The sequence below is a fragment of the Lissotriton helveticus genome, chromosome 6, assembly GCF_964261635.1.
Source record: "Lissotriton helveticus chromosome 6, aLisHel1.1, whole genome shotgun sequence".
Lineage (NCBI taxonomy): Eukaryota > Metazoa > Chordata > Amphibia > Caudata > Salamandridae > Lissotriton > Lissotriton helveticus.
In genome coordinates, this window is record NC_136067.1 from 118,007,881 (window position 1) to 118,021,274 (window position 13,394).

The 13,394-nt window shown below is 46.7% G+C and overlaps 1 protein-coding gene and 1 long non-coding RNA gene across 3 annotated transcripts in view; one reads left to right on the plus strand and one right to left on the minus strand.

Annotated features, from left to right (window-relative positions):
* The window catches only part of LOC144762322 (uncharacterized), an 86,451-nt gene extending 76,748 nt beyond the window's left edge, over window positions 1–9,703 (minus strand). For both annotated transcript variants that reach the window (XM_078647480.1, XM_078647478.1), the window contains exon 1: window positions 9,425–9,703. The gene's annotated coding sequence lies outside the window, so the exon portion shown is untranslated. The remainder of the gene's footprint in view (window positions 1–9,424) is intronic.
* A 2,502-nt stretch (window positions 9,704–12,205) lies between these two features.
* Window positions 12,206–13,394, plus strand: part of LOC144762325 (uncharacterized) — a 174,687-nt gene continuing 173,498 nt past the window's right edge. Inside the window, exon 1 of the long non-coding RNA XR_013596077.1 lies at window positions 12,206–12,324. This is a non-coding gene — a long non-coding RNA (uncharacterized LOC144762325). The remainder of the gene's footprint in view (window positions 12,325–13,394) is intronic.

Here is a 13,394-nt window from a genome sequence, read left to right on the forward strand (position 1 = left end):
AGGTTATGTTGGTTCAGGCTTATGGTCCGCCTTCTAGAGGTAATGATAGAGGTGGACATGGATCTTATGGTTCGTCTTTTCCTTCCTATACTCGTTCAAATTTGTCTGTTGACCAGTGTGCGTACTGCAAGAAATTTGAACATTGGATTTCTGATTGTCCAGTGCTGCGTGCTCAGCAGTGTCCACGTGCTCGGGATTTACAGATTCATTATTGATTTGCGAGAAGTTAACAAGATCGTAGTACCGCAATATCCTGTGGTTTCTGACATAACGACACAACTTACTTTGGTTCCTCCGACAGCAACTACATTCTCCGTGATAGACTTGAAGAACGCTTTCTTTTCAATCCCTATTCATTCGGATAGCCGATATTTATTCGGTTTCGCTTTGAATAATCAATCGTTGAGATTTTGTAGAGTTCCTCAAGGCTATACTGAGAATCCTAGTATTTACAGTCAAGCATTGAAGAGACAGCTTGATTCTTTCGTTTTGCCTAAAGGAGTGACTCTCATACAATACGCCAATGACATCTTGTTGGCAGCCGATACGCCTGAACTGTGTGAAGAGTGCACTTTGTCTTTGCTTTCTTTTCTTGCTACACACCATCATAAAGTGTCATGAAAGAAATTGCAATATTGTAGACCGAAGGTAACCTACTTAGGTCACCTTCTGTCTAAGGAGGGCCGTGCACTGACACCAGATCGCATTCAAGCAATTTTAGACACACCAGTACCTTCTACTCAGAAAGATGTTCGTGCCTTTATTGGTTTGACTTCGTTTTGTAGGCAATAGATATTAGGATTTTCACACATTGTTAAACCTCTGCTAGCACTTTTTGCGAAAGACACTCCAGTGCCCCTTCCATGGACAGATGAATGTGAGAATGCTTTCCGACAGTTACGACCAGATCTTTGTTCAACACAAGTGTTAGGTACTCCAGATTATACGAAGCCTTTTACACTCTATGTACATGAGAAAGATGGATGCACATTGTCAGTTTTAGTGCAGACACATGGTGATAAGCAGCGTCCCTGTGCATATTTTTCAGCAGTACTTGATCCTGTTGCTCGTACGTTGCCTGGATGCTTCCGTTCAGTTGCATCAACAGCTGTGTCCATACGTCAGAGTGAAGGGATAGTTTTGTCACATAAACTGTTGGTGCTAGTAACCCATGCAGTCGATGCCCTTTTGAATCAGACTAAGACACAACACTTAACTAGTGCTCGCCTGACAGGATATGAATTGACACTGTTAGCACCTCATATTACCTTGAAGAGGTGTGCGACACTAAACCCAGCCACTTTGTTGCCATATCCTGTGACTCAGTCTCAGTCAAAGGAGCCTCACGACTGTATATTTCTTACTGAGGAACAGACAAAGGATCGCATCGACTTGCAAGATACGCCCCTTTCAGATGTAGATGGGGAACTGTGGGTTGATGGGTCCTGTTTGAAGTTACCAGATGGCACGACCTCAGCTGCATATGCAATTACGACACTTGAGACAATAGTGGCGACAGCTCGCATACCTCAGAAGTCGGCTCAAGCAGCTGAGCTAATAGCTTTAACGAGAGCGTGTGCACTTAGCACTGACTTGCGTGTGAACATTTACACAGACAGCCGCTATGCTTTTGGAGTGGCCCATGATTGTAGCCTGCTTTGGAAGGAAAGAGGCTTTCTTACATCCCACGGGATGCAGATAATGCATGGAGAATGAGTGCATAACCTTTTGACTGCACTGACATATCCGAAGAAGATAGCGATTGTGAAGTGTAGTGCACACAAGAAAGTGACTGACAAGATAGGACAAGGTAATGCTTTTGCTGATCGCGTAGCTCGTGAGACTACTTCCATGTACGTAGTTAAGTCTCAAGCTGAGCGATAGCAAGATGTCAGAGAGGAAGTATTAGATGTACAGAGATCAGCTTCTGTAGCAGAATTTGAGCAATAGGCCAAAGAAGGAATATTGGACGATGAGGGTTGTTGGCGCAACAAAGACATGGATAGATGGAAACTGCCTGCAGCCTATTTACCACCTATGGTTCGAATGGCACATGGGCTGGCATATGTTGGAGCTCTAGCGATAACGAAATTGCTTACACAAGTTTGGGAGCATCCTGAGATTGCCAGCACAGCTCAGAGAGTAGTACAGTCCTGTTTGATTTGCTGGCAGTATAATCCTGGTAAAGGGACACAAACTCCCACAGGAGGTTTTGCTACACCGACTGCACCTTTTGAAGTTTTGCAGATGGATTACATCCAACTTGAACGCTGCAATAACTTAAAATATGTCAATATGTCCTAGTGGTGGTATGTACCTTCAGTAAATGGATAGAGGCATTCCCTACAAAGGATAATACAGCTCTCACTACAGCTAAGGTGCTTCTAATGGAGTTTTTCCCAAGATACGGTGTTTGTAAACTTTTGTGGAGTGACAACGGACATCATTTATTTGGGCAAGTTGTTGAGCATGTCCTGAAAGGATTAGGGATCAAGCAGAAATTCCATGCAGTCTTCCATCCGCAATCAGCAGGATTAGTGGAAAGGTACAACGCTACTTTGAAACTAAAGTTGACGAAAATACTGGATTCCATGTCGTTGAAGTGGCCAGGTGCACTACCCTTGGCATTGTTGTCCATAAGATCGGTGCCACATTCACGATCTGGGCTCACACCTTATGAGGTGGTATTTGGGAGACCAATGAACATTTGGGGAATTCCTAAGCCACGCCCCATACATGATGTACCTTGTGTTCTGATGAATGATTATTTGGCACAGTTAACCGACAGTTTGATCTCTATTCATCAACAGGTTTGAGAAGTTCTTCCTGACAGATCTACAGGTGAGGCCCACGACCTCCGACCTGGTGACCAGGTTATGGTAAAGATCTTCGAGAGGTCGAACAGCTTGGAACCGAGGTGGCGAGGACCGGAGCAAGTGCTCCTCGCAACGAGGACAGCAGTTCGAGTGACGAACAGAAAGAACTGGGTCCACAGCACACACTGCAAGCATGTGTCGCCTACCTTGGTGGAACCTGCAGTGTTGATCGACCATCGATAGATTTTGGATACGGAGAAAAACCAAGTCATCTCACCTGACGAATCTGCGGAAATCTTCCCGGACCACACGATCGCTGAAGAATCCCGATATCAACTGAGACCAAGGAAAGAATCTGCTTTGCCGAAAAAGACTGGTTGAGCTACCGCCCTGGGTTAGTGAAACGGAACGCCGATGTGGCAAGGGGGGGGATCAGTCCTGCGCAGTTTAGTGACACCCGTCTTGACCCTTGGTGAAGAAATCAGCGGCTGCCCAGGGATAAGAGCTCCAACGATTGTTTCAACGAGTTTATAGAAAGCTCAATTATTGCTGTTGCTCAAATGCATAACAAAAGAATCATTTGTGCTGTAGGGTTTGTTATTGATCTGGTGGTTATGGCAATAATCACCTAGTTTGTTGAGAAAGTGGCTCCTGCTCGACAGCTTTTTGTCGCCACTACTCCAGTACCAATGGAACATCATTACACTTCCCTACCATGAGCAGAAGCATCGACCATCCTACTTAAACAACACTTTTATCCAGGTGTTGCATCATACGTATAATGCCACGAATACTACCAACTGTTGGGTGTGTGGGATGATCCCTGCTCACCAGAAAAAGGGAGGAACACCTTTTATTCCTCTTCCATTCTCACACAATGTTTCTTGTCAAGCTTGGTATGCGCTTTTGTTTGCTTCTAGAAAGCCTTCAGTAGGTGGGATTAACCTTCACCTCAATAAAGTATGCTATCAAGATAAAGATGGTTATCCTCAAGCTAAAGGGACTAAATGGGAATGGAAAGAGTATCAACCTGACAATATTTCGACACCATATGTCTTCACAAATATGAGAAATATTAAGAACAATGGACCTTTTGTAATTTCTGTGACAAGAGCTAAAGCAGATTTATGTATTAGTAGTATTGGGAGAATTCCAGTGGGGAGAAGTGAATTTACTGTAGTTCTGACCATTGAAGGTGCTAATAACAGCAGTTTTATGTCTTCACATAATACTTATTTCATGTGCGGAAATAAGGGATACTATCAACTACCTGTTGGGTGGTCAGGGATCTGCTATGTGTCCTTTCTGTTGCCTCCTGTGTTTTTGGCACCTGCGTCATATCACCTCGACTTCAAATTGTACAATGACATTTCCAAGAACAGAAATAAGAGGACAATAAGTATGGATGAAGTTGACCAAACTGACACTGCTCCACAACAATATGTCGACTTTAACTTAGGGTGATTCTTCTTTGTGGGTGCTGCATTGAATAGCAGAAAGATCAGGCGATTGACTCGTGTTGTGGAAGCTGTTACCAATCAGACAGCTATGGCACTTGGGAACATTACAGAGGAGCTGCAAGTTGTGAGGATTGTAGCACTCCAGAATCGTATGGTGCTTGATGTGATTCTGGCTGATCAAGGTGGCGCATGTCGCATCATTGGCAGCAGCTGTTGTGTTTTCATTCCGGATTACTCGCCTTCAGTATATGATGCAATCTCTAAACTGCATAAGATTGCTGCAGAGATTCACCCAGAGACTGGTACATGGACATTTTCGAACTGGATATGGACACTCTTTATTACTTGGGGCTGGAAGCTACTGACTATCTTATGTATACTACTGGTGATACTATTTACATGCTGTATATGTATACATTGTGGTCCTATGCTTTGCTCTATTTGCATCACTGCTTGTACACCTGCCAAGAGAAATGTTGCAGAAATGAAAGCCCAACAAATGCTAAATAAAGAGGTCACTGAACTGATGAGTATCGATATACAGGAGGCATATCTAGATTACCCCAGATGAACGAATGTCTTCCGCTAATGCTAAAAGGGTCGTCTGTTGTAATTTGGCAGCGATTAGGTTAGCCTCAGCAGAGGCCATCCTGTATATAGAGGCTATCTTGTCCGTTTTGTGGAATCCATTTTGTATTACTGGCAGCCATCTTGTTTGCCATGTGCTACCACGTGCATGCCATGTGCTCTGTCCTACCTTGCTGTTGTCTGCCCTTGAAATCTGCCTAGAGACAGATTATATTTAGCCTCTTCTGCTTCGCACATGCTCAGTTGAGCTTGCAGCTGTCCTTGCAGCTGTCCCTAGTCTGTAACTGTCAGGATGTGTTCACCAGAATTAGCAACTGTTAGCTCGCATTTTCTGTATGACCTTACATGTACCTAAAACCTTCTTCTTGTACTTGTACCGCCTTCTTTTGAGCCCCTGTGTGGGTATAAAAGGACCAAGCACCTTCCATTCAGTGTGCTACTTCATACATTACCAAAGGGTGTTTTGTGAATGTAGTTCCAACTCATGAGGTTTAATAAATCTTGTATTTTCTATTCCAGTTCCTGTGCCAACTTCTATTCTATGGTCTGAGGACTCTGTGCAGAGAAGGGCGAACCCCTAGCACTGGTAGGCCTTGCTGAGGCCCACTACTACACTGGCAGAGGTCCCCGGTATCCGCAGAAGCAGAGCAGGTGGAGGAACCTTCTCCTACATCGCAGCCAAGACCTGGAACAAGCTCCCCTTGAACATCAGACGTTCCCCATCCCTGCAAACCTTCAGGAAGGACCTAAAGACCTGGATCGTCAACTGATCTGTAGCTACGACTGATCTGGAGCGGCCCCCCACGCCCCTAGCGCCTCGAGACCCTCACGGGTGAGTAGTGCAATTTATAAACCCTTGATTGATTGATTGAAATAACAATGCGCTATCAAATGCTCATACTAATATAAAAGCATTAAAATAAAAACATGTGGGAGGGGCAAGACTCCCTAAAGTACAAGGAGTTCAAAATGGGAAATACATTTTTAAAAGTCATCTTAGGTATTGGTGCATCACAAGTATCTATTCCACCGCAATTAATGCAGTCAGGTGATCAAATGGTGATCAACCGCCCTGATCAGGAAGTCTGGTAAGGCGAGTTCTTATGCAGACCCACCCACATACGTAGGAGTGGGAACACTGGAGTCTTACATATGTATGAGCAAGGTATGCATAAGCATTAGAGCTGGCAGCAACGTGCCTGCTCTCAACGATGAGCATGAGAGAGTGCTTGTTGGGGAAGCGGACATGGGCACAAGGGGTATAGTCAGTTGCATGCGCAGGGCGCACGTACCTCTGCACACCAGTCCCACACAGATATGCTGCTCCCAATCACCTCACTGAGCTTGTCTTTAGGAGCAAAAGAGGATGTCTGGGCTAGACAGAGGGTAGATGCACCTGGAAAGAGACTTCCCATCTTTGAAGGACGCGCTACACTACACACCTGAGGGAAAACCAGAAAGATGAATGTCACATGGAACCACTGGACTGCCAAGATTTGCAAATATGGTGGGAATCTTGAATGCTGAGAGTGTAAGTTCCTCGTGGGCCATTGTGTCTTTGCTAGGCAATCAAGATACTTTGTTGCTGCTGCCTGGATTTGTTGTTCAGAAGTTTGGAATCATTAGGATCTCTTATTCTTAGTCCATTTAAGACATGACTGAAGTGAGAGAAGTATTCAAACATACCACTTGTGTAAAAACAAAAAACACAAAAAAAACTGTCTTTGCACTTGAACATTATTTCTGAATTTCTTCATCGGGGATTGTGAACTCTTTTGGCACTTGACAGTTTTTTCCCGTACTAGTGTAGTGAAGATTCATGGAAATTAAAGAGATATACATGACAAGCAAATATGCAGTGGTTTGTTGAAAGTTGTTCCACGTTTCTAACTCAGTGAACACCAACTAAGACTACAACACCCAGAATTCATTATGTCGACACATTAATTCCCAGATCTGGAAACAGGGTTCGTGATGATATATAGAGAGGTAGCTATCATAATCTGTATTTTTATACTTGCAGCATTATAAGACACTTGACACGAGAACATTTTTGTAACATGCACACGTCACTTTTCTCTTGTAACACACCTGTTTGCTCTTACATTTTGTCTGCTTTAGATACTTGCACAAGTGCCACCATTGCCTACATAACGTTTGTTCTTGTGTTTGAGTGTCTGCCATTTATTGCAGTATTATCCTTCTACCTGTGTTTGGTACTCTTTTGTAACATGCACACGTCACTTTTCTCTTGTAACACACTGTTTGCTACCTCTCACCTTTTGTTTGCTTTAGATACCTGCACAAGTGCCACCATTGCCTACGTAACGATTGTTCTTGTGTTTGAGTGTCCTCCATTTATTGCAGTATTATACCGCTACTTTTACTTTGTATACCTTTGTAACCTCCACACATGTCACTTTTTCCTCCTGTAACTAAGGAGGCGTGGCCAGGAGTCGGGAGTCATCTCGGCTCCCGGTCCACGCGCTTTATCTGGGCAATTTTCGGCGGCCCCCTCGAGGCGTAATCGGCGGTAAAAGAACCTACCAGCGTTGGATGTTGTGAGGCTCCGGCGGAATGTATTTTGCTCTCTCTGGAGCGTCTGCACTGGCCTTACTCTGCTGCGAATTCTCCGGGAAGAAAATCCAGCGAGGGCTAAGATGGCGGCCGGAGTCCACCTTCGACGAGAGACGGCTCGACCCCTCTGAACAGCGTGGCCTCCACAGACGCTATGAACACACCGGCACCTTGAGGAACGCAGCGGTGAGCCCCGCAAAGCATGCTCGGGGTTTCTGGAGGCATTGGATTCTGCGGCGCTGTGCATCCTCATTGCCTGACCTCAACAATCCAGCTAGGGACAAGATGGCGGCTGGAGCCCGCCCGTGATGAGACAGCCCGACCCCTCTGAGAAACACCGCTGCTACTGACACTCCTGAACCTTGAGGATCCAAGAGGTGAGCCCCGCGAAGCGCGCTCGGGGTCCCTGGAGGCGGTGGAGTCTGCGGCGCTTTACATCCTTAAATGCCTGACTTTAACATGGCGGCCAAAATTGCCCTCAAATGCGCCTGGAACTGAAGCTCCGTGTCCACCCTGCTCTCCAGGCTACAGAAGGGATTTCTGCAGCACCACACTCCGGAATAGAGAGCGTGCTCCAGCGCCGGAATTTGGTTGGAGGTGCATGGGCATAATATCAATGCCCTAACTTGTGTAGCTGGCCCTAAAATTGGAATTTTTGGTTGCAAACACCGGTGAGAAAGATAGCGACTGCCCCCCGAACTGTCTGGTTGCGGATCACCCTAAATTTTAATTTGTGACTTTGCCAGCGGCTGGTTGCTGAACCTTTACAAGCACCATTACAAGCAGGCATCAGGCCGGACAGGGCACTCCTATAAGACTTGGAGAATCATTTGACCATTTTACGGCTGTTCTCGGCAGTATTTTCCCTGGTCCCCGACCCGTCATCTTGTCCATTCCCTCGTCTTTTTACCCATTTCCCTCTTTTCCCCCTTGAGGATCCTCAAATGTTTCTTCCCCTCTCTGTTTTGCCTTTTCTCCATACCCTCGAATCCCTCCCACCCTCCCTTGGTGTTGTGACTACTTCCCCCCTCCTACCCCACTTAATGGAACTCTGCCTGAGGAAATCTACTATGTTTGTATATTTATGTATATAGGGATAACTCTAATCACTAGTATAGGCAGTAGACCTTTGTACCATCTACCATTCCTAGGTGACTCTTAGAGTATATCCAGTCATATCCCTTCCCTATGTATATAGAGATAACTCTAATCACTAGTATATGCAGTAGACCGCTGTGCTCTCCACCATTCCTTTGTGACTCTTAGAGTATATCCATGTGTATCCCTTCCCTATGTATATAGAGATAACTCTAATCACTAGTATATGCAGTAGACCATTGTGCTCTCTACCATTCCTATGTGACTCTTAGAGTATATCCATGTGTATCCCTTCCCTATGTATATAGAGATAACTCTAATCAAGAGTATATGCGGTTGACCTTGGTACTACCTACCATTCCTATGTGACTCTTAGAGTATATCCATTTGTATCTCCTCCTTATGTGACTTTACATCTTGTACATTTGCAATTTTTTTCTGTTTGTATCCTTTATGTAACACATGTAATCTAAAGTCCTTATGTTTCTCAACTGGTTCTTATGTAAAGCGCTCTGACACCTTCGGGTAAAGTTCGCGCTATATAAAATCGCATAAATAAATAAATAAAATGTACCGTTTGCTACCTCTTGTATATGGTTTGCTCACATTTGTCACTTTTGCCTTATGTAACTTAATGTTTGCTATTGTAATTTGTTCACTTGTAAGTTTCTCCTCATGTACCATTACTGTTCCTTTTGTGAAGCGCTCTGACACCTTCGGGTAAAGTCCGCGCTATATAAAAACGCATAAATAAATAGGAGTTCAAGATCTCGGTGAACCGCTGGGACAGCCGAAGTCACAGCCACCCCCTCCAGCAAGATCCCCTGTTGAATGTCCAGGTTGTTTATTTGGGGATGGTGCCCCAGAGCACTGTCGGTCTCCTACCTGGGCCGAGGCCCGCTGTAAAGGCGTCAAGGAAGCGCTCGTCCTCCGCCGGATCGCAGCAACTTCCTACTGGCCGCGATCAAGGAAGTGCTGTCGGGAATGGGGAATGCCTCCACAGAGAGACAGGCAGCACAGGGCGGAGAATGGGGAACAACCTTACATGTAAACACATCGAGGCTTGGGCGGGGACAGATAATGAGGAATAATTCACCCGTAACCCAACGCCACAGCTCCAGGTATACACAGGGGAGAGCGGCAGTTGGGAACGTCACAGCTCGAGGACTGACGTCATAATGCAACTGACGCTGCAGAAGCGCGCTCTACAGAACGTCCCAGTACCTCGCGGGCGCTGGATGCACGAGGCTGGGAACGGCGCTACGCATCGGTCGAAGCGCTTTAAACGAAGTTATGGGGACTGTGATGCTGTCTGCTACGGAGCAGGGTGAGTGAGCCTGGGGGCGGTGGCAAAGGTGTGGCTAAAATGCAAAACATTCTGTCACATTGTTCGGCCATTCACCTTCCGGTGACACTATATAAAATAATGCCCAGCTTAATTGGAAATAGATGCAAGTTAAGTTTATCAGTGGGAAATGCACTATCACACATTATGAAACCTTAATTACTTTTATTGAATGCGATTTTATATAGCGCGAACAGTACCCGAAGGTGTCAGAGCACTTTACATAAGAACCAGTTGCAATACACAAGGACGCAGGATTACATGAGTTACATAAAAGATACAAACGGAAAAAATTGCAAATGTACAAGTTGTAAAGTCACACAAGAAAGAGATAGAAACTGAAAAAAAATGGCAAATGTACAAGTTGTAGAGTCACACAAGGAGGAGATAAAAACAGAAAAAAATGCAAATGTACAAGTTGTAAAGTCACTCAAGGAAGAGATACAAATGGATGAACTCTAAGAGTCACATAGGAATGGTAGAGAGTACAGGTCTACTACATATACTGGTGGTTAGAGTTATCACTATATACATATATATACAAATAGTAGATTTTCTCAGGTCAGGACCCAAAAAACAAGGAGAGCAGAGTTCCATTAAGTGAGGTCGGAGGTGGGACGCAGACACAGCACCAAGGGAGGGCAGTAGAATGTCTGCTGTTTCGCAAGATGGTGGACCAAGGACAAGAGCGACAACAGAACACGGTCCCATAATGGCGGGCGCACACGTGTTTCCAGCCCAAAAGTTACGAGTGAGTGCTCCCCCCGGGCTCCTTCCCCGGGGGCCGGGTGGCTTCTTCACATGCATTTGAATGCATTTTTTCCCGTGGGATGTATTTCTTTGTTAGGGTGGGGGCAGCAAGGGGAGGGTGGTTTCTCCTCTTGGGGGCCGATTCCTTTCCTCCGGTGGATTCATTACTTTGCAGGGGTGGGGGCAGCAAGGGGAGGGTGGTGCCTGGGGAGATGCTGCCCGGGCCGCTGCAGCCTGGCATGGTGGAGGGGTTCTGCGGCGTGCGGTGGTCTTGTCTGGGGGGTCACTTCGGCTGGCCCGGGGCACCTGTGACCTTGCGGTGCGGGGGGGCCTTACCTGCAGCGGACAGCTGCTTTCTCTCCACCCCGTCCCCGGGGGAGAGAGGGCTGCGGCTCCTGGTTGGGTCCGTTTTCCATGCCGGGTAGCGCCCCGGTCAGTGTCGGCGCCCCAGACCTGGCTGCATGGCGGGCCCGGGGGGCCAAGGGCCTCGTGAGCGGTGTTAGAGGTGGGAAGATCCGACGCGGCAGGCGCCCTCCCTCTCCTCCAAGCGCCATGGGAGGAGAGGGAGGGCGCCTGCGCCGTGCAACTATGGAAAGCGCCTTTAAAGCATATGAACATTACTGTAAATCTTGATGACTCAACTAGCTCAGTGCGTACTGTACAATTACGCCATGTACATTGAAAAACAGTTGAGAAGTCTCTTGTCCTGGCATGCAACGTGCACTTAATGCACTGCAGAGGTATGTGTATGCAACAAGAGGGCCACATAATTGAATCTTGGTTGGTGCAGTGGATAACAGTATTGTATTGTAATTATATATCACTTACTACCCCTGACGATGTGTGGAAGCGCTTTTTCGGCGAGTAGCATGCTGCTCCGCAACCCAAAAGGATTAGTGGTGAATTAGTATAGTGAAATATGAAATTAATTTCAGCAGTGTATATGTTAGTTATTTGGAATGCTCGTGCAGCGTAGTGATTGGCTGGAAGAGTCCGGGAACCTGGGTGCTTCCGGTGGCAGAGAGCGAGTAGGGAGAAGAGATAGGCAGCAGCAAAGAAGGTAATTTTTTTTTTCATTCTTTCCCCCGCCCCGCCCCCCGGCCCGCCACCCTATACAGAAGCAACCAACACTGAGTATTGTGACTAGCAAGGTTAGAAGGGTAGTGTAGAGAGCCACCCGGGTTCTCCTATACATTGTTTCAGGCATGCACTCCCCGGGGCGGGCGGGACCCGAGGAGATAAATAAATGGCGAGAGACCGCTCGGGGTCTTCCTGCCAGCCTCCTATCACAGTGTGGACCTGTATTGATTTACGCACTGCGCAGGCTTTACCTCCGTGGCCCCGCCAGGGTACACTGGCGACGAGGCGGTTCTGAACCCAAGTGCTCGGTTCCACCTCTGGCGGTATTTGTGAAGGGGCCCGTGCAGCTCATATTCCCGAGGGGCATTGCCTCCGCCCGACTGCACCCAACGCCACAGCTCCAGGTATACACAGAGGAGGGCAGCAGTTGGGAACGTCACAGCTCGAGGACTGATGTCATAATGCAACTGACGCTGCAGAAGCGCGCTCTACAGAACGTCCCAGTACCTCGCGGGCGCTGGATGCACGAGGCTGGGAACGGCGCTACGCAGCGGTCGAAGCGCTTTAAACGAAGTTATGGGGACTGTGATGCTGTCTGCTACGGAGCAGGGTGAGTGAGCCTGGGGGCGGTGGCAAAGGTGTGGCTAAAATGCAAAACATTATGTCACATTTTTCGGCCATTCACCTTCCGGTGACACTATATAAAATAATGCCCAGCTTAATTGAAAATAGATGCAAGTTAAGTTTATCAGTGGGAAATGCACTATCACACATTATGAAACCTTAATTACTTTTATTGAATGCGATTTTATATAGCGCGAACATTACCCGAAGGTGTCAGAGCACTTTACATAAGAACCAGTTGCAATACATAAGGACTCAGGATTACATGAGTTACATAAAAGGTACAAACGGAAAAAATTGCAAATGTACAAGTTGTAAAGTCAGACAAGGAAGAGATAGAAACTGAAAAAAAATGGCAAATGTACAAGTTGTAGAGTCACACAAGGAGGAGATAAAAACAGAAAAAAAATTGTAAATGTACAAGTTGTAAAGTCACTCAAGGAAGAGATACAAATGGATGAACTCTAAGAGTCACATAGGAATGGTAGAGAGTACAGGTCTACTACATATACTGGTGGTTAGAGTTATCACTATATACATATATATACAAATAGTAGATTTTCTCAGGTCAGGACCCAAAAAACAAGGAGAGCAGAGTTCCATTAAGTGAGGTCGGAGGGGGGACGCAGACACAGCACCAAGGGAGGGCAGTAGAATGTCTGCTGTTTCGCAAGATGGTGGACCAAAGGAAAAGAGCGACAACAGAAGACGGTCCCATAATGGCGGGCGCACACGTGTTTCCAGTCCAAAAGTTACGAGTGAGTGCTCCCCACGGGCTCCTTCCCCGGGGGCCGGGTGGCTTCTTCACATGCATTTGAATGCATTTTTTTCCGTGGGATGTATTTCTTTGTTAGGGTGGGGGCAGCAAGGGGAGGGTGGTTTCTCCTCTTGGGGGCCGGGCAGCACCTTTCCCCATTCCGATTCCTTTCCTCCGGTGGATTCATTACTTTGCAGGGGTGGGGGCAGCAAGGGGAGGGTGGTGCCTGGGGAGATGCTGCCCGGGCCGCTGCAGCCTGGCATGGTGGAGGGGTTCTGCGGCGTGCGGTGGTCTTGTCT